This window comes from Schistocerca gregaria, chromosome 2 (assembly GCF_023897955.1).
Source record: "Schistocerca gregaria isolate iqSchGreg1 chromosome 2, iqSchGreg1.2, whole genome shotgun sequence".
Taxonomy (NCBI): Eukaryota; Metazoa; Arthropoda; class Insecta; order Orthoptera; family Acrididae; genus Schistocerca; species Schistocerca gregaria.
In genome coordinates, this window is record NC_064921.1 from 275,010,681 (window position 1) to 275,038,565 (window position 27,885).

The 27,885-nt window shown below is 40.8% G+C and overlaps 1 protein-coding gene across 2 annotated transcripts in view; it reads left to right on the forward strand.

Moving 5' to 3' along the window:
* Positions 1 to 27,885, forward strand: part of LOC126336865 (potassium voltage-gated channel protein Shaw-like) — a 1,557,807-nt gene that overhangs the window by 1,227,320 nt on the left and 302,602 nt on the right. The window lies entirely within an intron of this gene.

A 27,885-nucleotide genomic window follows, 5' to 3' on the forward strand; every position in this document is an offset into this window, starting at 1 on the left:
ACCCAAGACAAGCATGACTCGAGCCGGCCACGCCTCAGATACCTATCAACTGAATCAGTGCATGCCTCCAAGCCAGAGGGAGTGCAACATCATACTGATAAATAGGTTCATACTGCCAAATTCTTTCTAAATATGACTCGAGTTTGTAATCACTGAAATAATACCACATACCCCAGCCCCTGCCCCCTCAACCTGTGTAGTTTCATTTATTTGAGAAAATGCATGACGCAAAACTGTATTAATCTTTTTGTATTATTATTACTACTGGTTTCTGAAAAATACCACGTTCTCGGTTTGGAAAGAAGACCAATGCCGCTCACACAAAGAGGATCGATCGTATTTTACCGAAACCGGTAATAGTAATAAAGAAAAGTTAATACAGCTTTGTTTCACGCATTTTCTCAAGTGTATAACGGCTGCTGCAAGTCGCCTGAAAAATGTAGTTTGATGTAGTTTCTTCCTCCCTTTCCGAGCGCTTAATTGTTTTGACAGGCAACGAATATCTTCTAACATTCCCCCAACAGCCACAAGTTCTTTCACATGGCTATGTTTCTTGAGTAGCTGTAACACTGCCCTTTAAGGTTATAATACTATATTATTTAAGACGAAGCAAATAATCTTGTTTGTTGCAGATTTTGTCTGTTTGCCAGGCCAAGATGCGATATAGCCTGGTGAAGACTTTCCTTCCTGTGGCAAGTGGAGGGAAGAATGGGGAGGGACAAGGGGAAGGATAGCTTTCTTCTGATTTGGCTATCTACGTCTAACGGCACTTCAGCTAGCTACACTGTAAATAATGACACATAGTGCAAACATAAAGTGATGACATAGTATGATAACATAGAGATACAGGTTTGACAAGCGGCTTTTTAGGCTTACTGTTGACTGACGTCTATGTAAATTGAGTAGCGTTGATTTATGCAAAAGAGCAGATAGAGGAGCAATATTAACAACTTACAGTGGTGTTGCGGCGCAAAGATAAATTTACAAACGCACGTTTAATAAAGGTCTGTGAAAATTTCACAATGTAGTTGTTTTAGGACCACAAATTTAAGGAATAAAACGGCAAGGAATACAAAAGCAGCAACACATTGTTGGTAGCAGGGGGCCAGCTGCACTCCCTTTCCCTCCACTGCTCCGTCCTTGCCTTTAACCTAACACGTCTTCATAAGATATTAAGTATTTTTATATGGACTACACATCGTCTTATACATGAGAGAAGATTTTAAAACTGTCACTTCTTGACTACCATTTTTGCATATTCCTATCTTCTGATTTATGAGATTTTAAAGGGTATGGCTTTTCCAGAGTGACTAAGCAGTTTGCTAAAATAGTACATGTTTACGCGCCTTAATTTGTTACTTTAACCCTCACATATTTGGAAATGGACCCATATGCCCAGAACATAATTGTAATAAGTATATTACGATGCTATCATTAACTATGAGTAATGTTCCTTTTATATACATAACTATCGATAGCTAGTTCATTACAGATATAATAATTGCATTTTCGATGAACAAATCAGAGATAGATATACGATTCAAGAATTTGGCTTTTTACGAATAGGAGTAGGCCAAAACACTCTTTGTATTTGTTGGTGACATCATCCAACTTTATGACGTTTGACATCGAAACAAGTAAACGTTTGACATCGAAACAAGATAAACGCTGAAAGACGCAAACCCATTTATATCCAAAGGATTTTGAATTTCTGAACTACTGTAAATGAACAACTGAGTAACCCAGAAATAAATCTTGCACAAAAGCTTCTTTTCCAGGAAACTGACTTTGGAACCGTTTCATGATGTCTTCCTATCTTCTGATAATATTATTCTCTCCTCGTAGCACCCTACATTCAAATAATCTGTTGTACACATTCTTGTCTTTCTGTTCCTTTAATTTTCCTTCTCTACAGATCGATTTATCATCAAGTTACCTATTCATAACTTTTTAACTCATACCCTATCAACTTGTATTTTGGTCTGGTAACATTTTTCCACAGACTTTTTCTAGAACATCTTCTTTTCATATCACTTCATTTCCAACAGTGTTCTTGCAGCACCAAATTCCAAAGTCTTTCAGTTCGTTCATCTACAGATTACTCATGATCCGCGTGTAATAGACCCACAACTTTGTTTTGCTTCCGGATCATGAGCTTTTGTGATTGTACTGAGTTATTAGCCGCATTGATAAGAACAGGATGAATATCGTGTGGCCATAACGTATCGACGAAGTATTCATTGAAACAAAAAAATTAAATGGAGCATGATGCTCTAAAGGTAGCGACAAAGAACGAGCAGGTCACGACTATAGGTTACTTGATTACAGATGTCTCTAGATATCGACGTACCGTGAGACTGGTTCTAAAATTAGCTACTGTTCAGAAGTTACCGCAGAAAATAACCCTTTCAGTGTTTGAAAATTACCTGTGAAACTTTATGCAGCTTAATCTTAGTGGAGCGTGAATGAATATACTGACATCACCGCTCCAACTTTCTTCTTAGTTCGAGTTCCGCACAAGCTACTTTTCACGGAGAAACGATTTGCTAACAAGTTAGTGACACGAAGAGCTCTTCCCGCGTTTTGTCCACAGGATTTACGTCACAAGTGAAAGAAGAGCAGAACAATCTTCGGGAACGGGGCGGCCGAGTAATAAAGGGGAAATGCCGGAGCATCATTGAGTTGTAGAATGTCTTTCTTCTACATATCAGTGTAATGTATAAATTTCCTGGAAGATAAATGCATGTCATGAGAAACGTCAGTGACACTTAAGATGTACTTCACATATGGCGTTAAAAATAAAAGATTAACATTACAAGGGAATAAGAGTACCACAGATCATTCTAAAAGTCATTTCCGTTGTTTGTGCCTGGTTACACCGTGATGTGGTTACTATTTTACACATTTACAAAAAAAATGTCATTTCGACTTCGAATGAATGGGGATAATGCTCGCCGCATGCCTGACATTCGATAAGCCACACGTTCCTCATGTGTCGTGCCAACTGGTGAGCACGTCAGGGAGTTCCACCACTCTTTGAATGGGCACAGGTTTCATAAAACAGAGTTTCCTGAGCTATGGGCTGATGAGCGCCGCCAGCCGTCTGCAAGCCGGACCTCTGTGGCAACCCTGAGGCGCGGCGATGGGACCTCGTGCGTCACAGGTAGCGGGGATCTTGACTTTACCACACGGATCCCGAGGATGGCAAAAATTTCTATTACAAAAATCCTCACAAAAAAGTGTGGTATCACCGCCAGACACCCCACTTGCTAGGTGGTAGCTTTTAAATCGGCCGCGGTCCGTTAGTATACGTCGGACCCGCGTGTCGCCACTATCAGTGATTGCAGACCGAGCGCCGCCACACGGCAGGTCTAGAGAGACTTCCTAGCCCTCGCCCCGGTTGTACAGCCGACTTTGCTAGCGATGGTTCACTGACTTCTACACTCGCATCAGACGATAGTTAGCATAGCCTTTAGCTACGTTATTTGCTACGACCTGGCAAGGCGCTATGATCAGTTTCTATTGATATTGTAAATCATGTACCATCAAGAGCGACGTTCGTCATTAATTGATTAAAGTTACGTATTCCACCAGCTACGCCCGCTTTTCTCAATTCTAATTCCCTTGTCATGTTCCAGACCTCACGCCAACCTGCGTGAGCTAAAACGTGTGCATTTCGGCCTCCTGTAGTAATACGGTGTTGGCTCTCTTGCCATCCACAACAAAAAGGGTGTGCTGCACGCCAATGAGATGGATGGCTTTCGAGGCCAACAGTTGCTAGGGGGCAACATTCAGCGTTTCTCCTTCTCCCACATCTATGTTGCATAAGGCTTTCCTCGGCAAGTGGGGCTCGATTTTGATCCCCATTCTCAAAACAGGGAAGGACCAGACATGTACCACCTTTATCGAAGCGTCCTAAGAACTGGCTGTGTAGGAAATATCTTAGAAAATATGGTAAACCGCTCCTGGTCTCGATTTCTGGGAGTAGGAAGCTCCATAGCAACTCTCAGTAAGGCTTCTGAAGGTGTCTACCCACCATAGACTCTGCTGGAGACGGCTAAACTACTGGCTTCACTATGGAGGCAGCATGTGGTGGACAAATTGTTTGATACAGTCAGGCCATATGATGCTACTGCGAGCCACAGATTCTGTGGAAGGCTGCCTATGCTCATCACAACGCTTTTTTAGATACTGGGTCCTGTCTCAGAGTAGCGTGTTCCATATTTATCGACGATTTTGTATTTCATTTCTCTTCTGACAACATGACAGCAACTCGGCAATTACAGCTTCCCATTAGAAGTTTGCAAGGGTGGTCTGTTAATGATGAGTTCAGATTTTCCGCAGTTAAATATGTGTGTGTTACTTTTAACCGTCCTCATCGCCTTTATAAAGCACCTTACCTGAACATGAGGGAACAGTTTTAAATTTTACATTTTCAGTCGTGTTTCTGAGGCTCATATTTGATTAAAAATTGTCTTTACTACCACATCCAAGAGACTTCAAGGCAAGGATCCTCTAGGCACTGAATGTTTTAAAGCGCTTTGGTCACAGGTCGTGGGGAGCAGACAGGTCCGAGTTCTACAAAGCCTTTTTACGACTGTGGCTAAATTACGATTACACAGTGTATGGATCAGTAAGGTTTGGTTATCTCAATATACTTGAAGCTATCCATCATGAGAGCATTAGGCTGGCCTGAGATGCCTATAGAACGAGACATAGACCTTGCCGCTGTGCTGAAGCTGGGGAGCTGACATCTGCCATATAGGAGTTGCTATTTATGGTGTGTAAGGTTTATAGCTTCTCTGCTGTTCCACATTCACAAACATGACACACCGTTCTTCTCTTCGCTGTCCATGAACGACGTGACATCTTGGGTTCCATGCAGAGAAAGACCTTGTGACAGTTGGGTGTGGTCACAGAGCAACAGGGACCCAGAGATGGAGCCGGCTGTTGCTCTGGCTACTGTGTAGGGCTAGAATAATTGTAGAGTCGTTATAGTACACAAGTGACAGTACTCCTGCGTATGTTTCTGTTCTGAGGTTTTCAGCAATTTCAAATCACCACAACTATGCAGCTGCTAGGCTGGGGTTATCCACGGGGACTCTCTTGGCTACTCAGTTATTTTTCCTGGGCATGTCCTCAACATTCGTTCATCAGACGACTTTATAATTCAGAAGTGCTCTCGACAAGATCGCACGTATCCCTGCTGAGATACTGTGACCAAATTACTTTCCTCCATTGGTTTATTAGGTATGGCTTCGGCGCCACGTTTCGCTGTTATGGGCATTTGTTTCTTTGGTGAAGGGTTTTGGAATTTCAGTTGGCGCTGCAATCCCTTGCTTAAGGAGCTGCGTTCGTCTTTCTTAATGGTGGCAGGTTTCGCAAGTATGACATTCTGTTTTGCAGTGACTTGTGCAGCAGTCATGCTCCTATTTTTCGTCACAGTCCTCTACCATCACTGGGTACACAGTACCGTCCGTGGTGTCTTAGCGGATGCTGTTTTTCCGCTTTCGTTGTACGTGGTATAAAACTTCGATGTGATGCCTCTTGAAGCACCAAGCACTTCGGCTCCCTCGGCTACGGAAGTGCCCACCGTACAAGTCCTCCCGGCTAGCCGTGCGTTCTAACGCGCTGCTTCGCGAGCAGGAAGACGTTTCGGCCCCCCACGAATCCGCCAGGCGAATTAGTGTCGAGGTCCGGTGTGCCGGATAGCCTGTCTAAGGTGTTTTAAGGCGACTCTCCATCCACCTCGGCGAAAGCTGGGTGATTCCCCTTATTCCTCCTCAGTTACACTGTGTCGGCGATTGCTGCGCAAACACCGTTTCCACGTACGCGTACACCATAATTATTCTACCACGCTAACATTTGGGGTTACAATCGTCTGGTATGAGACGTTCCCGGAGGGGTCCACGGGGGGCCGAACCGCACAATAATCCTTGGTTGGGTGTGGGGCGGAGGTTGGGTGGGTGGACTACTCGGCCTGTTGTTGGGCTGCGAACCACTGAGGACTACTGCGAGACGAAACCTCTCCATCGTTTCTGGGTCCCCGGTTTAATACATACATACATACATACCCACCATACAATCACGAACAATTGGCCCACGGTCTAATTTACTTAACTCCGACAAAAAGAATCACAACTATTCATAACAGTGTTGTAACCACGACTGACGCGCACTACGTATTAAGGAGTAACGTGCACGTTTGGCAAGCATAAGCATTTACGTTCACACATGCATTTCTGACTGTGTTTTCGCATGTTCGTCCTACTATTCCTCGCCTCTGAGTAGGGCACAATCCGATGACATATGACTGCTCGCTCCGAAGCAAGGACGCGCTGATGTGTGGTGCTTGTGCTGTGCATGTAATATCTCTATTTTCTATCAATTATATATATATATATATATATATATATATATATATATATATATATATATATATATATATATATATATATATTGCTCCGTCAAACAAAGGTGTGTATTTGACAACTTAGAATTAATGATATTCATCGATATATTGCGTAGTTGTTAATCAGAAGAGAACTTCCGAAAAACTGGATACGAACCTGCATTTAATAATCCAAGAGCTCCATTACTTCTTCGGAAGGTTAAACTTCATCAAAGCAGAATATCCGCTTGAACTGAGGTTTCCCGACTCATTATACAACGCTCCCAAAATTACGAGGCATTTTATTTGTACAGATTAGCACCCTGCCGCAAAGCACGAGCCTGCAGAGAAGAAGAATCATCGCCTGATTTCGTACTAACAAGTAAAATTTCAGAATCATTTTGAGTGACTGGGCTTTGACTGTGTTCCATATCACGAATGACTGATTGCTCGGACGAATTGAGAACTAAATAGATAGGAGGAAAAATTACAGTGGCGACCGTGACAGGACTGATGGATGTTCCAGTCCAGTACAGATGAAAGAATGTAAGAATCCACTCTGATTTTGAGTTCAAAGATGAAATATGGACTTCGTTGCCTTAATCTACTCTCTTCCAGGGATTTATTCAGTCAGAACCTTTTCTTATTCCACTTTAAACCTGTTCCATGTTCACATCCATGGCCGATCATCTTGCTGTTCCTACGGCACGTTACTAGCTTCTGTCCTGTACCATAAGCCATCGCCTGTCCTCCGTGCCGCCTCCACCAAGCGCTGTACGTCGCCTGCCTCCTGTCCGTACCCAGTGTTCCTGTTCCATCGACTTCACAACGAAATCGCCGGCTACATCGTCGAAAGAAGAATATTGAAAATATTTTGGAGAACTATTGTTATTTTTGTTTTGGGCTATGGAGGCACTTTTCCTTCGACCTAATCTATGGAGCTTCTATATATTTCAAAATTACTGGATTTAGGTTTTCCTATCTTCTTTAATACCTGAGCTGGGGTCTATTCTTAGGGGTTTTCCAGGGTTTCCCTGTGAAGGCTAGTTCCCAAAAGGGTAGACCTTTTTAGTAATTACACCAATCTGCACTCCTGGAAATTGAAATAAGAACACCGTGAATTCATTGTCCCAGGAATGGGAAACTTTATTGACACATTAATGGGGTCAGATACATCACATGATCACACTGACAGAACAATAGGCACATAGACACAGGCAACAGAGCATGCACAATGTCGGCACTAGTACAGTGTATATCCACCTTTCGCAGCAATGCAGGCTGCTAATCTCCCATGGAGGCGATCGTAGAGATGCTGGATGTAGTCCTGTGGAACGGCTTGCCATGCCATTTCCACCTGGCGCCTCAGTTGGACCAGCGTTCGTGCTGGACGTGCAGACCGCGTGAGACGACGCTTCATCCAGTCCCAAACATGCTCAATGGGGGACAGATCCGGAGATCTTGCTGGCCAGGGTAGTTGACTTACACCTTCTAGAGCACGTTGGGTGGTCCGGGATACATGCGGACGTGCATTGTCCTGTTGGAACAGCAAGTTCCCTTGCCGGCCTAGGAATGGTAGAACGATGGGTTCGATGACGGTTTGGATGTACCGTGCACTATTCAGTGTCCCCTCGACGATCACCAGAGGTGTACGGCCAGTGTAGGAGATCGCTCCCCACACCATGATGCCGGGTGTTGGCCCTGTGTGCCTCGGTCGTATGCAGTACTGATTGTGGCGCTCACCTGCACGGCGCCAAACACGCATACGACCATCATTGGCATCGCTGAAGACGACACGTCCCCATTCGTCCCTCCATTCACGCCTATCGCGACACCACTGGAGGCAGGCTGCACGATGTTGGGGCGTGAGCGGAAGACGGCCTAACGGTGTGCGGGATCGTAGCCCAGCTTCATGGAGACGGTTGCGAATGGTCCTCGCCTATATCCCAGGAGCAACAGTGTCCCTAATTTGCTGGGAAGTGGCGGTGCGGTCCCCTACGGCACTGCGTAGGATCCTACGGTCTTGGCGTGCATCCGTGCGTCGCTGCGGTCTGGTCCCAGGTCGACGGGCACGTACTCCTTCCGCCGACCACTGGCGACAACATCGATGTACTGTGGAGACCTCACGCCCCACGTGTTGAGCAATTCGGCGGTACGTCCACCCGGCCTCCTGCATGCCCACTATACACCCTCGCTCAAAGTCCTTCAACTGCACATACGGTTCACGTCCACGCTGTCGCGGCATGCTACCAGTGTTAAAGACTGCGATGGAGCTCCGTATGCCACGACAAACTGGCTGACACTGACGGCGGCGGTGCACAAATGCTGCGCAGCTAGCGCCATTCGACGGCCAACACCGCGGTTCCTGGTGTGTCCGCTGTGCCGTGCGTGTGATCATTGCTTGTACAGCCCTCTCGCAGTGTCCGGAGCAAGTATGGTGGGTCTGACACACCGGTGTCAATGTGTTCTTTTTTCCATTTCCAGGAGTGTACATCTTCCCTCGTTATGTACTCGGGATGCGGGTATACTCCGGTACATGTAAAAGCTACAGCTTAGGTATTCTCGTAACTTACTGTCTTAACATGTTACCCATACTCTCTGTAGTAAAATTCTATTAATTTAAAATATTCCTCTTTTGAATAAACAACCCAACAAATTTCTCCTGTTAGCTCGCAAAGTGTATTATCATTAACTTTGCTCGCTGAGAGGGGCAATTGTAATATCTCTATTTTCAATGAATTACTCTGATACAGTTCTACCCCTGAATGACGTTTACAAAATTTCTATCTTCGTACTCGCAGAATCCATGCGCAAAATAGTTTCATACAATAGCTATGCGATGAGCGCATAATTATTCTTTGTAGTACTCTCTCTGGTGGTTGTTAGAAGAAAAAAGCTTCCGAGATTGTCTTCGTGCCGATTAGCCTGAGCATTGTTTGAAGTACTGTAATCTGATTGACATTTATGACGGAAGATAACTGATACGAAATTGTACGATTAAAAGGGAAATATATATATTGCTCCTTCAAAAAAAGGTGTGTATTTGACAACTTAGAATTAATGATATTCATCAATATATTGCGTAGTTGTTAATCAGAAGGGAACTTCCGAAAAACTGGATACGAACCTGCATTTAATAATCCAAGAGCTCCATTACTTCTTCGGAAGGTTAAACTTCATCAAAGCAGAATATCCGTTTGATCTAAGGTTTCCCGACTGATTATACAACGCTCCCAAAATTACGAGGCATTTTATTTGTACAGATTAGCACCCTGCTGCAAAGCACGAGCCTGCAGAGAAGAAGAATCATCGCCTGATTTCGTTCTAACAAGTAAAATTTCAGAATCATTTTGAGTGACTGAGCTATGACTGTGTTTCATATCACGAATGACTGATTACTCGAACGAATTGAGAACTATACAGACAGGAAGAAAAATTACTCACCCTCCGAAGCAAGGACGCGCTGATGTGTGGTGCTTGTGCTGTGCAGTACGCGTCCTCTGGTTCAGCTGACAACGAGACTCTTGTATATGTACGACTAGCTCTCTAACCTAGTAGGATGAATGTTTTAATGTGTAACCATGGAGGTGGTTCTTTTTTAATGGTGAACCAGCCACATATTTCTTGGTTTTTCTTTAATTTTTATAGTACAGTTCGGTTAGAATTTTACTCACACTTTGGCGCTGACAGTGCTAAAAAATTTGCATTCTTATTGATTAGGTGTGACTGGGTACGTGAATGTGGTTGAAAATGGGAGGAAGTGATTGTATTTTTAAAGTGACATTGTGTTTCAGACGCTTTCGGCTGTAACTGTTTTAACCCTAGATTGAAAAACTCTCGTAAAATTTACGATTGCATTAGCATATAAAACAGGAGGTTTTGTGCTTACTTTAATTTGTTTCACACTACTGTAGATCTAATAATTTTAACTAACTTATGCGTAATCTAAAATTATGACTTCCTTTGAACTGTTTGGAGAAGTAAACTTTACGATCGTCTAATAGTAATGTAAAATTTTTCATTTTTTAGTGTTCTAGGTTAACCACATTCGTCGAGAGTCATTTTAGCAAGAGTGCTAATAACATCGCCATTTCCTGCCCTAACTTCATAACACACACACACACACACACACACACACACACACACACACACACACACACACACACACACAGGTACAATGTATGTAGATGCATACGAATGATACTCTTAATCACAGTGTATATGGTTACGATTGTCCACATTTGTAGCTGATTTTACTAATGCTCTCAATAGAGTCTTCTATCGGTCGTAGCATCACGATCGTTCCTATACAAACTCCTATTAGGTGATAATTGATTCCTCTCGTAAGAGTCCATTTCTGTGTTATTTGCTAAACTGAAATAAGTCCATTTCTCTTTGCCTCTCGTACAGCACTCAAGTTTCTGCCGCCTAAGTGCTGTCAGTAACTGTTTTGTGTACAATACTATTCAGGTTATTCGTTAATTTGTAATCCACAGCTTATGGACTTGTTTATCTACAGCTCACATAGACTTCCGGATATTAATGTTTATGTCATATTTTTTACCGTTTGAAAACATAATTGTTCCTAAATAGTTCTGCAATCTTTAATAATTTATGTCTTTGCGTCCAAGTCTAGTAAATGATTCTTCTATACTTGCAAATAAATATCCTTCATTTTTGTTGTCAGTTCCCTTTTTCCATAATATTCTATGGAACTCTAGCGTATAGCTTGCACTTTCGATAAATCCGGAAGCAGTCAATGGTGAATAGTGTATAGAAACCCTTATTTGTGTTTCCATGTTACTTTTTGTGTCCCATTCCTCAGTAGTTATCAATCATGAAGAAAATTCTTATCATAGGACAGCCTTCTTGCAGTTATTTTACTACTGCAAAATCTAGGGAAGAACATTGTTCCATACTTCCACTACGTTGGATTATGTCTTCAAAAATCATTTAATACCTGTCAAGATATATCTGACCCACCAATGTTCTTAACACGGGTCCCCAGTTTGTTTTGTGACTGTTGGTGCTTTAAATCCACAAAGAATAAAGCCGTTATTCCACAGGTGATATACAATATGTGATCAAAAGTATCCGAGCACCTGGTTGAAAATGACTTACAAATTCGTGGTGCCATCCATCGGTAATGCTGTAATTCAATATGGTGTCGACCCACCCTTAGCCTTGGTGAAAGCTTCCACTCTCGCAGGTATACGTTCAATCAGGTGCTGGAAGATTTCTTGGGGAATGGCAACCCATTCTTCACGGAGTGCTGCACCGAGGAGAGGTATCGATGTCGGTCGGTGAGGCCTGGCACGAAGTCGGCGTTCCATAACATCCCAAAGGTGTTCTTTAGGATTCAGGTCGTGACTCTGTACAGGCTAGTCCATTACAGGGATGTTATTGTGGTGGAGTAACCACTCCCCCACAGGCCGTGCATTAAGAATAGGCCGGTCCGTGTGGCCGTGCGGTTCTAGGCGCTTCAGTCTGGAACCGCGTGTCCACTACGGTCGCAGGTTCGAATCCTGCCTCGGGCATGGATGTGTGTGATGTCCTTACGTTGGTTAGTTTTAAGTAGTTCTAAATTCTAGGGGACTGATGACCACAGATGTTAAGTCCCGTAGTGCTCAGAGCCATTTGAACCATTAAGAACAGGTGCTGCAGTCATGGACTGTGCGGCTGGTCCCGGCGGAGGTTCAAGTCCTCCCTCGGGCATTGGTGAATGTGTTTGTCCTTCGGATAATTTAGGTTAAGTAGTGTGTAACCTTAGGGACTGATGACCTTAGCAGTTATGTTCCATAAGATTTCACGCAAAAAAAAAAACAGGTGCTCAATCATTTTGAAAGATGCAGTCGCCATCCCCGAGTAATTCATCAACAGTGGGAATCAAGAAAGTGCTCAAAACATCAATGTAGGCCTGTGCTGAGATAGTGCCACGTAAAACAACAAGAGGTGCAAGCCCCCTCCATGAAAAGCACGACCACACTATAACACCACTGCCTCTGAATTTTACTGTTGGCGCTACACACGATGGCAGATGACGTTCACGGGGCATTCGCTATACCCGCACCCTGCCATCTGATCGCCACATTGTGTACTGTGATTCTTCACTCCACACAACGTTTTTCCATTGTTCAATCGTCCAATGTTTAAGCTCCTTACACCCAGCGAGACGTCGTTTGGTATTTACCGGCGTGATGTGTGGCTTATGTGCAGCCGGTCGACCATGAAATCGAAGATTTCTCACCACCCGCCTAACTGTGATAGTACCTGCTGTGGTTCCTGATTCAGTTTGGAATGCCTGTGTGATGGTCTGGATAGATATCTGCCTATTACACATTACGACCCTCTTCAACCGTCGTCGGTCTCTGTCAGTCAACAGACGAGGACGGCCTGTACGCTTTTTTGCTGTATGTGTCCCTTCACGTTTCCACTTCACTATCACATCGAAATGTGGAATGTTTAGGAGTGTGGAAATCTTGCGTGCAGACGTATGACACGAGTGACACCCAATCACCTGACCACATTCGAAGTCCTTAAGTTCCTCGGAGTGCCCTATTCTGCTCTCTCACGGTGACAAACGACTAATGAAGTCGCTAATATGGATTACCAGGCAATAGGTGGCAGTACAATGGACCTAATACGAAAAACGTATGTTTTTGGGGGGTCCGGATACTTTCGAGCACATAGTGTATTTCAACTGAGCGAAGAAGCCTATGTACAAATAAATGAATTTAAACTGTAGTTATGAGCACGCAGCTGTAACTGTGTATTTATCTGTGTGTACTAAAATAGTGTTTAGCAGATTTTTCTGTAATGGTAATAGATGGAGAGAAAAGGGAAAAGTTCATAGTCTCAGGCAGAGGCAGCTGCTGTGTAAGAGGACGACAGCACGTGAACTCCCTAACTTTCTACAACTTGCGGGTTTATTGGTTATTTTTCTTTGAATACTTTTAAATATAAGATAGATGCTGCAATCTGAAAGATATTGATCTGATATCTACTGCGCTGCTGCTCCTCCAGACTCTGTGAAACTTGGCATCATGGTTGGAGCACACATTCAGTTGTGCACGTTTTAATGGGCTTTCGTACATGCGCAACTCGCGTGACGTAATTGCCTCACGGGCCAAATATATACGGATTTGATGAACAACGTGCACAGTTCACGATGTGCGCAGCTATACCTCGCCACTCAACTAGAAGTTTACGTCAGTGCCACCAGGTATTAGCACACTGTGCTAAACTTTTATCTCCGTTCACTCGGCATAAATCCTGATACATGATAGCAAACTCCATATTCGACGTCAGTCTATGTTAAAGTTATACTAACAGGAAACCTATTTTGTGGGTTTATGAAAGAGTTATTGTATATTAATATATGAATTTTACCATATAGTAATCCTTTCGAGGCTCTGAAAATCACAAAGACGTAAAGCACATCACCGTCGATTGCGAGAATGTAGCATTTATACATACTTCTGAAATCTGGTTCATATGCTGAGTCGGGTCTATCTCTGCTGTAGGTCCGCACTGTATTTGTGAAAATTCACGAAAAGCTGGCCGGCCTTGGTTGCCGAGCGGTTCTAGGGGCTACAGCCTGGAACCACGTGACCGGTACGCTCGCAGGTTCGAATCCTGCCTCGGGCATGGATGTGTGTGATCTCCTCAGGTTAGTTAGGTTTAGGTAGTTCTAAGTACTAGGGGACTGATGATCTCAGAAGTTAAGTTCCATAGTGCTCAGAGCCATTTGAACGAAAAGCTGTATCACTGTTTTCGTATATTCATTTAAATGTCGGATCAACGGCGGTGTGCTTCAGGCCCTTAAGGATTTCAGCGCCTCATTTGTATTCTACTCAAGTGACCACGTTGGTAAACATTACTACTTGAGTTGAACCATTTCCACATGCAGCACTTTGTATTTGGAGTTGGTTGTTTATTGTGCGGGAATCGGCTTTCGTATGCAGTGTAATCATAAACTATGTTGGAACTACTTTAAATGCTAACAGGAAAGTCAAGCTGGGAGGACGGCTCGTGGGTTGTGATTGGGTAGGTCACTCGGAGCATTTCCTCGCGAAAGGCAAAGGCCCCGAGTTCGAGTCTCGGGCCGGCAAACAGCTTTAATCTTCCAGGAATTTTCACATCAGCGCACACTTCGCTGTAGAGTGAAAATCTCATTCTGAGAACAGGAAAGTAAATTACCTGGAAAAGTGAGGCGCAGAGGAACTAAGGCCTTATAGAACAGATATCTTTGATTGAGAGAGTGATGAAATAAAAGAAGCGTGACCAGAAGCGAACAATAACAAGGAAGTGTATAGATATCACAAGCTGTGTGGGTGCTGCTTAAGAATATCTGATTTTCAGCCCAGAAATTACTTCGTGAACTAATACATCTGTTAGGGATCTTGTACATTTCTCCTAAAAAAATGGAAAAGCACCAAAACTCCCATTTACACAAAAATGTGAAATGGAGAGTTTTGAAAGCTCATACATTATTTCTTTAGTGCCCCAAACTGTACTTAACTATGTACAAAACAATTCCACAAAAACAGTTCTTTCTTTTGTCAGATAAATTGTGCATCTTATTATTATTTCTTTCCTTTCTCAGACGTTATGTCTGGTTAAAAATGGAAAGTGACGCGGACCTTGATCAAGCGTGATTTCCTTTTAATGGTACGGTATATGTTACATTGCATTTAGGAACTTTCGGGTAATTGGACATGTATCAATAATTACAGATTGAACATGTATCAATAATTTCAAATTTCTGTAGTTGTATGTATATGTTTGGATGTAGCTGTATTGCGTTGATGTACTGGTGGATATTGTGTAGTATGGTTGATAGTATAATTGGTATAATGTCAACCTTATCCTGATGCCACATGTCCTTGACTTCTGCATATTTGTTGTATTTGGAATGCATATTTCGATTAGTTGTGTTAATTTCTTCTTTTTATTGGTGAGTATGATGTCAGGTTTGTTATGTGACGGTGTTTTACCTGTTATAATGGTTCTGTTCCAGTATAATTTGTATTCAACATTCTCCAGTACAGATTGTGGTCCCTACTTGTGTGTTGGTTTATTAGTTTGTGTTGTATGACAAGTTGCTAATGTATTATTTTTGCTACAGTGTCATGTCTTCTAATGTATTCTGTATTTGCTAGTATTGTACATCCGCTTGTGATGTGATCTACTGTTTCTATTTGCTGTTTGCAAAGTCTGCATTTATCTGTTGTGCTATTGGGATCTTTAATAATATTCTTGTTGTAATATATGGTGTTTATTGTTTGATCCTGTATTGCAATCACGAATCCTTCCGTCTCACTGTATATATTGCCTTTTCTTAGCCATGTGTTGGATGCGTCTTGACCGATGTGTGGCTGTGTTAGATGATACAGGTACTTGCCATGTTGTGTTTTCTTTTTCCAATTTACTTTCTTCGTAACTGTTGATGTTATGTGACCTAAAGGGTTGTAGAAGTGATTATGAAATTGCAATGGTGTAGCCGATGTATTTATATGAATGATTGCTTTGTGTATTTTGCTAGTTTCTGCTCGTTCTATAAAGAATTTTCTTAAATTGACTACCTGTCCAAAATGTAGGTTTTTTTTATGTCGATAAATCCCCTTCCTCCTTCCTTTCTGCTTAATGTGAATCTTTCTGTTGCTGAATGTATGTGATGTATTCTATATTTGTGGCATTGTGATCGTGTAGGTGTGTTGAGTGCTTCTAGGTCTGTGTTACTCCATTTCATTACTCCAAATGAGTAGGTCAATATTGGTATAGCATAAGTATTTATAGCTTTTGTCTTGTTTCTTGCTGTCAATTCTGTTTTCAGTATTTTTGTTAGTCTTTGTCTATATTTTTCTTTTAGTTGTTCTTTAACATTTGTATTGTCTATTCCTATTTTTTGTCTGTATCCTAGATATTTATAGGCATCTGTTTTTTCCATCGCTTCTATGTAGTCACTGTTGTTATCCAATATGTAATCTTCTTGTTTAGTGTGTTTTCCCTTGACTATGCTATTTTTATTACATTTGTCTGTTCCAGAAACCATATTTATATCATTGCTGAATACTTCTACTATCTTTAGTAGTTGGTTGAGTTGTTGATTTGTTGCTGCCAGTAGTTTTAGATCATCCATGTATAGAAAATGTTTCATTTTGTGTGGGTATGTTCCAATAATATTATATCCATAATTTTTTTATTTAGCATGTTGGATAGTGGGTTCAGAGCAAGGCAGAACCAGAAAGGACTTAATGAGTCTCCTTGGTATATTCGACGCTTAATCTGTATTGACTGTGATGTGATATTATTTGAATTTGTTTGGATATTAAGTGTGGTTTTTCAATTTTTCATTACTATGTTTTAGCTTGATATGTCACCTCTGTATCTATTATCAGTTGCTCTTTACATCCTCGTGCTCCTTTGCAGCAGCCTTTTTGTTCTTCATTTATAATTTTGTTCTGTGTTGTATGTGTCATAAATTTCTGTGTAATGACTGAAGTTAATATTTTTTTGTATTGTTGGTAGGCGTGGTAGGGAGCGATATTTTGCTGGGTTTGCTCTGTCTGCTTGATCTTTAGGTTTCAGATAAGTTATTACTTATGTAAGAGTATCAGGGACTGTGTATGGGTCTGCAATGTAATTGTTAAATAATTTAGTTAAATGTGAATGTGTTGAGGTGAAATTCTTTAGCCAGAAATTTGATATTTTATCATTTCCAGGGGCTTTCCAATTTTGCGTTGAATTAATTGCTCGGGTGACTTCATGCTGCAAAATTATCACTTCAGGCATTTGTGGTATCATCTTGTATGTGTCTGTTTCTGCTTGTATCCACCGTGCAGGTCTGTTATGTTGTACTGGGTTTGACCATATGTTGCTCCAAAAGTGTTCCATGTATGTTATGTTTGGTGGATTGTCTATTTTAATGTGTGTGTTATCTATTGTCTGGTAAAATTTCTTTTGGTTTGTGTTGAATGTTTGGTCTTGTTTCCTTCTATTTTCACTTTCTTGTATCTTCTAAATCGTTTAGCCAATGCTTGTAATTTCTGCTTCTTTTCGTCTAATTGCTCAATCGCTTCTTGTTGTGAGATTTTACTCAACCTTTTTCGTTTTTTGCCTGATATTTCATTTCTTATAAATTGTGTTAGCTGTCTAATGTCTTTTCTCAGTTTTTCGTTTCTGACCTGTAGCTTGTGTTGCCACTCTGGTTTTGTGGGTTTCTACTGTGTGTAGGTGGTTCTGATCTCTGCCTAGTGTGTATATTTAGTGTAGTAGTTGTAACGCTTCCATAGTTGAATTTTAATTTATTTTGTTCTGTATGATTGTGTTGATAGTTGTTATTGTTGTTTCAACTTGTGGGTTATTTGGTGGTCTATGCAAGAATAGTCTAATGTCTGTATTTGTGTCTTTGTATTCTGTATATGTCAACTGAAATTTTTCTTCTATATCTAACATGTGTGTCATTTCATGTTATATTTCTGCTTTTTCTGGTGACTGTCTTAAGATATCGTTTTTCTCGGATTGTTTAATTGATGCGAGTTGTTCTTTGTTTGTTTGTTTTGGGATGTTTGAGTCCATTACTGTATTTTCTTCTTCTTCTGATTGCACATTATTTTGTTCCAGTATTTGTTGTACTTGTTGTTTGATGTTTTCTTATTATGACTGAGGTATCCTGTTATTTTTTATTATTACACGAATCTGATCAGCTAGTCGTTGTTCTGTTAAAAATTTTGATTCTGAGTATCTGGTAATAAATGTTGTGTATACTTGTGATCTGTATCCAGTTGTGTTGGTTCCTAAGTTTGTTGCTTGGTAATAACAGAACATGAGGTGTCAGTTAACTTCATATGACCATCTCATCCTTTGTCTTTGTTTTCCTTCTAGAGTGCTTGCAGGAAGCATATCCTGCAAAACTCCTCTATTTAGATTTAAATCATTTGCCGTGAGGCTAGCAATTCGTTACCATTGTGAACGGGCATATGGTTCAACCGGCGTCCCCGACTATGACAGCGCTCGTCCGAGGCTTCATTAGTTCTGTCCTGAACCAACTAATCACGCTAAAAGGTAGGTTAGCCCTATTAGTGGTTCGTTCTTTTCGTCGCCTTTTACGACTGGCATAACATACCGGAGGCCTATTCTTTTATTATTATTATTATTATTATTATTATTATTATTATTACTATTATTATTATCATTATTGATGTTACTGTTGGCTGTGGCTGTAGTTGTATAAACTTTTTGGTAAGCGTAACTGTTATACAGCAGATGCTATTATATTCACACTCTCGAATTTATCTGAATCTAAAAATTAGTGGACATCCAGAATGTATACTCACGATCCGCCACTGGTCTCAGGTCTCTTTTTCAAAGTCTTCGACAAATGCTGGAACTGAAAATCCCCTCCAAAATATTCCAGTTTGGGAGCTCGTCTGTCCAACACCCAGCTTACCGAGATATCTGGCTGAGAAGATCAGAGTTCTACAATAGCCGAGCGTTTCTGACCAGCAGGGATTGAAAGTATGTACTCCTAACACTACAGTTGGTAAGTTCCAGAGAACCTTCGTAGCAGTGGAACATGCTACAAATAATCAGTGGTCCCAAAATAAACAAAGGAACAAACTCCAAAATCAACGATCTTCAATCATGTTCTGTAAAATTCCGGAAAGATAAATCTATCGATAAATTGTTTCTTTATCTTTTCTTCAATTTCCGTACATTCCTTGTAATACAAAACTGTTTCATATGCCTTCGTTCTGATTGTTACACCATGAAAACGGACGGGCCAATAAAAGTACCGGCTACTAACTTAGTTGTCTGTTTTGTCTTACTCTTATCTCCATCAACTTTAATCAAGGAACGCGAGAACAATACTGCAAATCTTAGACTATCTTATGAGAAATGTGACACGTCTTTCTTCAAGGGCCCGTTATTTAAGACACTGTAATATATATTTGACGTCATTGTACTTCAAAAAAAGTTTCGGTATAACAAATTTGACACAAACTACGCTACCATAGACACGCTAACCAGCAAAAAGCCAGAGAAATCGTCTTTATAAGACCTGATTAAAGAAAATGAAGTATCTTTTAAGATTACTGCAATTTCTGACTGTCTGTGAATCTTCATTATTTGCCTTTAAAAATTGCTAGTACTGCTCGCGGTATAGACAAGCCCTATAGGTGTTTTGTCGATCTCTCGCAAGTGATACCACTTACAGCAAGTAAGAGAGAGAGAGAGGGAGCGGGCGAGAGGGATGTATGTTCGTCTGATCAATCCCTTCCCTCGAACATTTCCGCCCTTCATGCCTCCTTTGTGTTATCACAGATTGCAGTACATGCGAGGTGCCTAGTTGTTTCCACCGCATTGACTGGAATGCGTAACTTCTGATCAATATTCACCAACATGCAGTCTTGAATAATTGTTGCCCCATGCGCAGAGAACAGCACGTGAGGAACTAGTGCTGTATAAATTACATTTTCAGTTGGTTTGTTTAAACGGGATGCCACTCTCTTTTTATTAGCAGAATACAGAAACTACACGATTATAATCAACTTTATGAATCACATAAAATTCTCATTCTTCACACATTCATAGAAAAAAAATGTAAAGAACTGCAAATTTGCGTAATTACTATCAAAATGTTCTCAATTACATGTCCAAATAACCAGATATTGCTAATTAAGTTCTTAAGCGATACCGACCAAGGCAGACAAATTGTATATCCTTCAAGACTGCCGAACCAGCTCTGATCTTACAGCCCTCCTTCAAAGTTAGGCACGATCCAAAGACCTCCGAAATCCTTTGTCTGCTTTTACGTTTAGGAACTGTTTACTGTTCTATTGGTAGTTAACACTTTTGAAATAATGGAATGATAGCCTGCTATTGAGTGATGCTTTTATGTGAAATTCAAGTAACTGCATTGTCTTTTTTTTTGTAATATTAATAACTGAAGTTACTCATTTCGGCGCGCTACTTCCGAACACAGCAGCCAGTGTAAGAGATCTTTCTCACAATACGCGTACCGAATAGGCCATCTATCTTCGGTACTTCATACAACATGACGTCATCTTCCCAATTGCTCTAAGAAAAGCTTCTTGTAGCGCATATTTTTGCTCTAAAGCCCGAAATCTTACTCGTCTTATTCCTTCTGAGATTTCCAAAAATTGAGGTATTCTCGCCGGCAACAATTAATTCAGCAAATACGTAAATTTTTATTCAATTTTTTATAATTTTTTTAGATATCATCCCTCAAAGACCATTCCATTCGACTACACTTGTGATTCTTTGTTATATTTCAAAACTAGAATCTCCTTCATATTTTTTCACTCTCAAATCATTAATTAGTTTATATAATCATAGACTTAATAACAGCAGTCCAGTATTTCTTAGCAATGTTTCAATCACGAAATTTTATACTGCTGTTAAGTTGTTATCGAAGCATTGCCGTTAATTCAATTCAACAGAATATTTCTCGCGAAGAATTTACGTTATCTCTTTTTGCACAGTGGCGTTCTTTAAATTGACCAACTATTTGTCATAAAAAGTTACACAGCTGTACAACTACCATCGGTGCTTTGTCGTCTCTTTGATTCGATGGAAAACTTTTTACTCTTTATGTTTGTCCTCACTGTTATGTCGGCACCATACCGTTCTGCACACTCTTATATCTGAATGAGCGGTCGCGTTCTCGCTTCCTGAGCACGGTGTCCCGGTTTCGATTCCCGGCGGGGTCAGGGATTTTCATCTGCCTCGAGATGGCTGGGTGTTTGTGTTGTCCTCATAATTTCATCATCATTCATGCGAATGGCGAAATTGGGCTGAGTAAAGATTGGGACTTTGTACGGGCGCTGATAACCGCTCAGTTGAGCGCTCTACAATCCAAACATCATCATCATATATCTGAATGAGACATAAAGACGTCCACTTTACATGGTTAAAAATAAAGCAAATACATATACGTGGAGATGGAAGATTATGACTCTCACAGTTTTTACCAGAACACATGCAAGCAGCCCACAATAGTAACCCATACTGATTTCTCTGTTGCCCATGATTCCCAACTGATATTGAGTTCAACTACAGTCAGTCAATTCTCTCAGCTTCAGCCACAGGGAATAGGGCCCGTGCCGTTTCATACAACAATACAACATACATTAAATTAGTTTCCTAATAACTTTAAACAAATTATAAATAAAAATATTTTTATACCCTATTACAATATAAATACACAATACGTAATATTTTGTTTTGATTTTAGTTTTTTATGAACAATGCCACTGTTTATATCCTATCACGAGAGTGGTTTTTCATTGGTTTTTTCCGGTCACAGCTATATCCACTGTCTACTTACAGCTGGGGCATTCCCCTTCGCGTTCATTAGAGCTCGGTGCTTGTTCCCAGCATCTGTTACTACTAATCCGCTTCGGTAAGGACTCACGCCACTACCTGGCGTCTCCTGCTACGCTCTATAAGTCATACCTACGGAGGCTTACCATTTCGATTCATAGATACTGAGAGAACTTTTAGAATCTTGCCACAAGCATAATGCAGGAACACTCACTTACCAAATAGTTGCTTCAGTACACAGTATGAGGCATCATTCCTCCAATATTTGAGTATTATTCTTACGAGAAACCGTGTTAGTGGGACTGTATTCATGTAATTACTGTGCCTTTTCTAATGACTTTCATTTACGAGCATTATGTAACTTTTTGGTATGTAGGGGCTAGTAATCTTATCCTTAGCTAAACCTTTATTTCACATTCCTTTTATATTTGAAACCAGTGTGTGTCACTCTCTACACTTCATATTACGTGGCCTCCTGTTTAAACTCCATTTACTACGTTTGTCTTCCATTTCAGTATGTGTAGCCCCTTGTACTTAATAAAACGGTTTATGGAAACCATTTCGTCCATAAATACCACTTAGTGGCCGACTTACACTTCGCTTTTACCTTTCCTCCTTCACTCTTCATAAACGATTGGCCGACTGTCTTGTCGCCTAATAACCGTATTTCTTCTCTATATGTAGATAACTGACCGACTTTTCTGTCGCCTAACATCAAAACTCGCCATTTACATCAACCTCTTTGGCAGGACTATTCCTAGCCCATGACTGTATCATAATTCATTACAGCGGAAACTATTTCACCGTTTCAGTTCGTACTGAAGAGTAACGATATGTCTATTTTGACACAATCTGTACATCATCTCAAAACAACATTCAGTTATCTCCCCTATTTTTGAGATCAGGATTTCTTCTACTGTACATTGTCATATTCACTTACCTGGTTTAACAACGTCTTCTTCTGTAGCTTTCAATTTATGTTTACGCGCTATTTCATCTGTATTGTATATAATTGCCCTCGTCTTGCTTTCTTATTCTTAAAATATTTTTAAACGTAAAGGTTTGTTCATCGGTGCAAATATTTATAAATTTTTCCACTACATACTTTACAATACATTTTTTGTTATGTGTATTAACATGTCACTGGTGTCTTGTTATAACTATATACGGCTCTCTTGCTGGGGCAGCTGTAATCTTCTAGTTTGTATATTCTGGCCTGTCCACATATATTCCGTCAAAGGATTGTTTTCACACGTGCTATGCAGATGTCTGTTCTGCTAGGTTACTTTGTTGTTGTCATAACTTGTTTCTTTGTTTTCGCGTTCAGGGTAAGAAAATTTTATCATCTTAACCTTGATAGTGAAGAATGTTAAAGAAAACAGTTATAGTTCTGAATGAAAGAAGGGGAAGAACTAACAACAGGAAAATAAAATGAAATATGCTACCAGTAATCCTCAATTACCTAGCAATACAAAGAACGTTATTGCCCTGAGGTTAGTATTCATAATACATTTACACGTCCTTGCTTGACTTTTCATCTAATAACTGTTGTGAGAAATTTTCGTGGTAGAATGAGGCACTTCATTCACAACTTTCTCAGATTCAACCACGTAAACTACGCTCCCCCTCCCCGCCACCTTACGATGCCTTGTAGAACTGCACTGCTAGCTTTGTCTACCGTACACGAATGCAGTATACTTTTGACCATTTTTTGCAAGCGACCTCTGAAAGAAGTTGGCTGTCAAATTATTGATCATTGCTATCTTGACGTCAGTACTTTACTCCTATCCTTTGTCATAACGACTTTCTCACTATCAAATCTTCTGTTCACAAATACTTCACCTCTCGCTCTGTTTTGTGTGCTGCAAGACTAGTATTGATTTAACAATGTTTAAACAAGTTCTTTGTACGTTTTTCATGTGTTTCTGGCCGCTGTTCCTTCTACCTTTTTTCAGGAATGATGACCTCACTAAATTTCGACTTTTTGTTTAACTTCAATCTCTATTTATTCTTCCATCTCAGGACGTACATTTTGCTCTGTTTCTATCAGTTTACCCTGAACTGTACGTGTCTTTACAAGAGGATTCTACATATGAAACATTACAATTAAATATTTCATGGTCATTTTTGATACTCCATTATGTTTATCATTACATGCTTTGATAGATTTGCGTCACTCTTGTCTTACATTTGTAATTTCATTAATGGTTGTTTGTTGTAAACCATTTTGATCCTGAGAATCCTTATTTAACTTTTTGAATTCATGGTCAACCTTTTGACATATTTTTTACTTACAAATTTCTTATCCTTTATCCCGATCTATTGTTCCATAATTAATTTTCTTGCAACGTCCCTCAGTTTCAGCATCAAGATTGGTAACCTTTTGTTTCAAAGCATTGAAGTTATCAATGAGCTATTCCTACCTCAACTTCTTCTAACTCCTACTTTTTGTTCCAGCAAAATTAATTTTAGCGTAGGTGTTATATCCTTATTATACTTAGCCGGCAAAGCGTTAGCTGATGCTGTATCACCACTGGGGACCGAACCGCACAATAACTCTGGGTTCGGTGTGGGAACGGCAGTGGGGTGCTGTACCCTGTTGTAGGGTTGTGAACCAGTGAGGGTTACGGCGGGAAATTTCTCCGTCGTTTCTAGGTCCCCAGTTGAATGCAATACAAACCAGAGATTCCTAATTAAGTTCTTAACCGATACCGGCCAAGGCGGACAACATTTCTGTCCTCAGAGATTGCCGAACCAGCTCTGATCTCAGAGCCGAACCCGCCAAGCAAGTTAGGAACGATCCGAATATGTCCGAAGTGCTTCATCTGCCATCTCGTTCAGCAGTTGTTTATTATTCTGCTGGTAATAAATACTTTTGAATAATGGAATGATAGCCTGCTATAAGAGACGCTTTTACATGAAATACAAGTGAATTCACTGTTTAGGTTTTCTAATATTAATAACGAAAGATTATCATTTTGGCGCGCTACTTCCAAACGCAGTAGCAAATATCGGAGGAGGGCCACAATTTACGCGGTCTTTCTCAAGATACAAATACCGAATAAATCATCCGTCATTGGTACCTCCCACCACATAACGTCATCTTCCCTCTGCCACCTTCTCAACTGCTCTAATAAGAGCTTCCTGCACCTAAATATGATGGCTGTAAAGCCATAAAAATTACAAAATTAAAGATGTAATTGAAGCCATATGATATGTCGAACGCAACCATTAGTATCTACAAGTGGCCGCAGTCTGGTGTATATGTACGTAGCTGTGCGAGAAGAATTTTATTACTTCTTTACTAAATTTTATCCTAATTAACAATCAGCTGTAATTCTGTGGCCTAATTAGAATGTTTTTGAAGTTAAAGTTTTGATATAGGCTAGCTCGTAGACAAAATTATTGTGGCCAAGTGGGAATAGAAAAATTGCATGAAGGTACAGAATTCTCACGCCATGGATAAAACATATCGACAATTTCAATAAATGTAGACGTTTCGAACGCTATACGAGTACCAACCTCGTCATCTGATCCCCTGCCAGGACAGGACGGCAGTCGTCGAAATATCCGGCGTCCGCTTGCTCTGGACAGGCCCATTTAATATTTGCTGGCAGCTGGAGTCCTTTTCTGAGCAGCTACTGCAGCACTGAATGAAGGCGAAATATCTCCTTCCCCTACAGCGGATCTTTGAATCACCAAGAGAACTTGACGTGAATAGGCCCCATTCCGCAGCATCCCCCGTTCTGCGGACGTCTCGTTTTTCTTGCTAGTGGACGTAAACAGAGTTCACACTGTACGACTTCACTAGTGTCGATGGGCCTCTAGGCTGGTAGGAACTTATTATCGACGATGAACTAGAGCTGGATTTCTGTAATACTGAGACATGATAAATCGAATCTCCTAACAGGCAGAACTGCATCACGACAAAAGAAAAGTGGAGCACACTGGACGAATCTTCAGAAGAGAGTGAAACACATACCACATATGACAAAAGTGACACATATGGAGGATAGTTATAATTAACACGCAACACATTTGACCGAGGCATATTTTTGGGCATCTAAGACAGTCTGTCTCCCCATGAACATTGGTGGGTATAATACATGAACGGTGGGCACCTGCAATTAACATTATTCCTCACCAAGAAACTCCTGTAACTCTCTAAGAAATACTGACGGGTTACTTGTTCAAATACGACCACAGTTTTTCAATAACACTGAACTCACGTGAACTGATGGTGCTCAACAAGCAGTTCTTGCAAATTTATAACAGAATGATAGGGTGATAGGGTGAATTCTGCTTTGCAAACATGTAGACTGTAAATGTGAGCATTATCTGAGACACCAAATGAACGTGCTTTGTTGAGACAGTCCTTATTAGTTACGTTTCTTGCCCACTGAACCATGGTCCCACTGGAAGCTACTATATAACCACACAAAACATTGCAGGCCTCGGTGGCTGAGCGGTTCTAGGCGCTGTAGTCTGGAACCGCGTGACCCCTACGGTCGCAGGTTCGAATCCTGCCTCGGGTATGGATGTATGTGATGTCCTTAGGTTAGTTAGGTTTAAGTAGTTCTAAGTTCTAGGGGACTGATGACCTGAGATGTTAAGTCCCATAGTGCTCAGAGCAATTTGAACCATTTGAAAACAAAACATTAAAAAAACTTCCAGTATCCTTCATAGCTCGACCAAGGCTATCAGGATCGTGCGCTTGCCATAGATTTCCACGTCCGTAAAAGCAAAATTTTGTTTAGGTCTGTGACTAGGTGCCTGGTTCTAGCGTTTCTGAATGATGCCAGTTTGGAGGCTTGCATGTCATGTGTCACTAAGGAATATCTGTCTCGTAAGTGACAGTGATTTGTGTAGGATAGTATCGTGCTTTTCTTGATGATAGTGAGAAAAAGGAGGAAGGTGACACCTGGTACCGGCACACAGCTTCTTCTTTCGGAGTAGTGCCTTGGTGGTGTACATAGATCAGCAAAGCAGGGGAACTACCAGAAGAATGAGCGGAGTGGAGTAAGGGATGCAAGCCTACTTCAATAGAAAAGCTTTTTTCTTTCTTAAATATTGATATGAAATTACAGACAACGTTTCTAAAACAGTGCATCTGAGGTACAGCAGTTACTGCATTTGAAAAATGGACGGCGATAACTATAAGAAGCAGTTACTGCATTTGAAACATGGACGGCCATAACAACATACAAGAAGCATGTGGTTGAATGTAATATGACTTTGAATATTAAAACAAATTATTCGTAAATTATGTAATTCGAAAATGAAGTTTTACCCTGTAACGGTGTGGTGACTGAATTAAAACTTCCTGGGAGATCAAAACCGTGTGCTGGACTGGTGCTCGATTCTGAGATCTTTGCCTTTACGACCAAGTGCTCCAGAGACTCAACTATCCAAGCACTACTCATGACCTGCGCTCACAGAGTACTTCATCGCCTATGAGGGTCGATCGTGAGTCATGTTGTGATACCTGAATCGGCAGAGTACTTGCTCGTGGAAAACCTGGGTCCATGGTTCGAGTTCCGAGCTGGCGTACAGTTTTGGTTTGCCAGGGAGATTCAATTCTGCTGTTGCAGTATCGGCTGTTTATCCACTTTCTGATGGAATAAAGAGAAAATGTTTTACTTCAGCACAAAATTTTCGTTGTGTTCAGCTTCGAAGTGGCGAAGCATAAGAGAAACCAATATTAGATATTATGAATAATGAGTTTTAACAGCCTAAGCCAACGACGATATTTTTCAAATGTTATATCAGAGTAAACCCAAGCAACGAAAAATATTCAACTCTTCAATTTTTTTCCAAATCATAGTTACTTGGTCGTCCAAAACGGAAGCTTTCGTGCTTTTCCAATCATACCTGATACATCGTTGTTCCAAAAGCCTACAGTAAAAAGCAGGAGAGCGAAGTTCGTCTAACTTAAGGGAAGTAGCACGTCAAACGGGCTAACTTGGAGCAGGAGAGGCACTACAGGACATTTCAAATTCCACTGTCTATACTTTTACAAATAAATTTATAAAACTTTTTCAGCATGACCAGGAAGGATTCGGGATTCACACCCATAGCAGTGGAAGTTCAAGACGTAACAAAATAATTTTTTCTTATATCTGAAATTTCATCAGTTTTTCACTTAT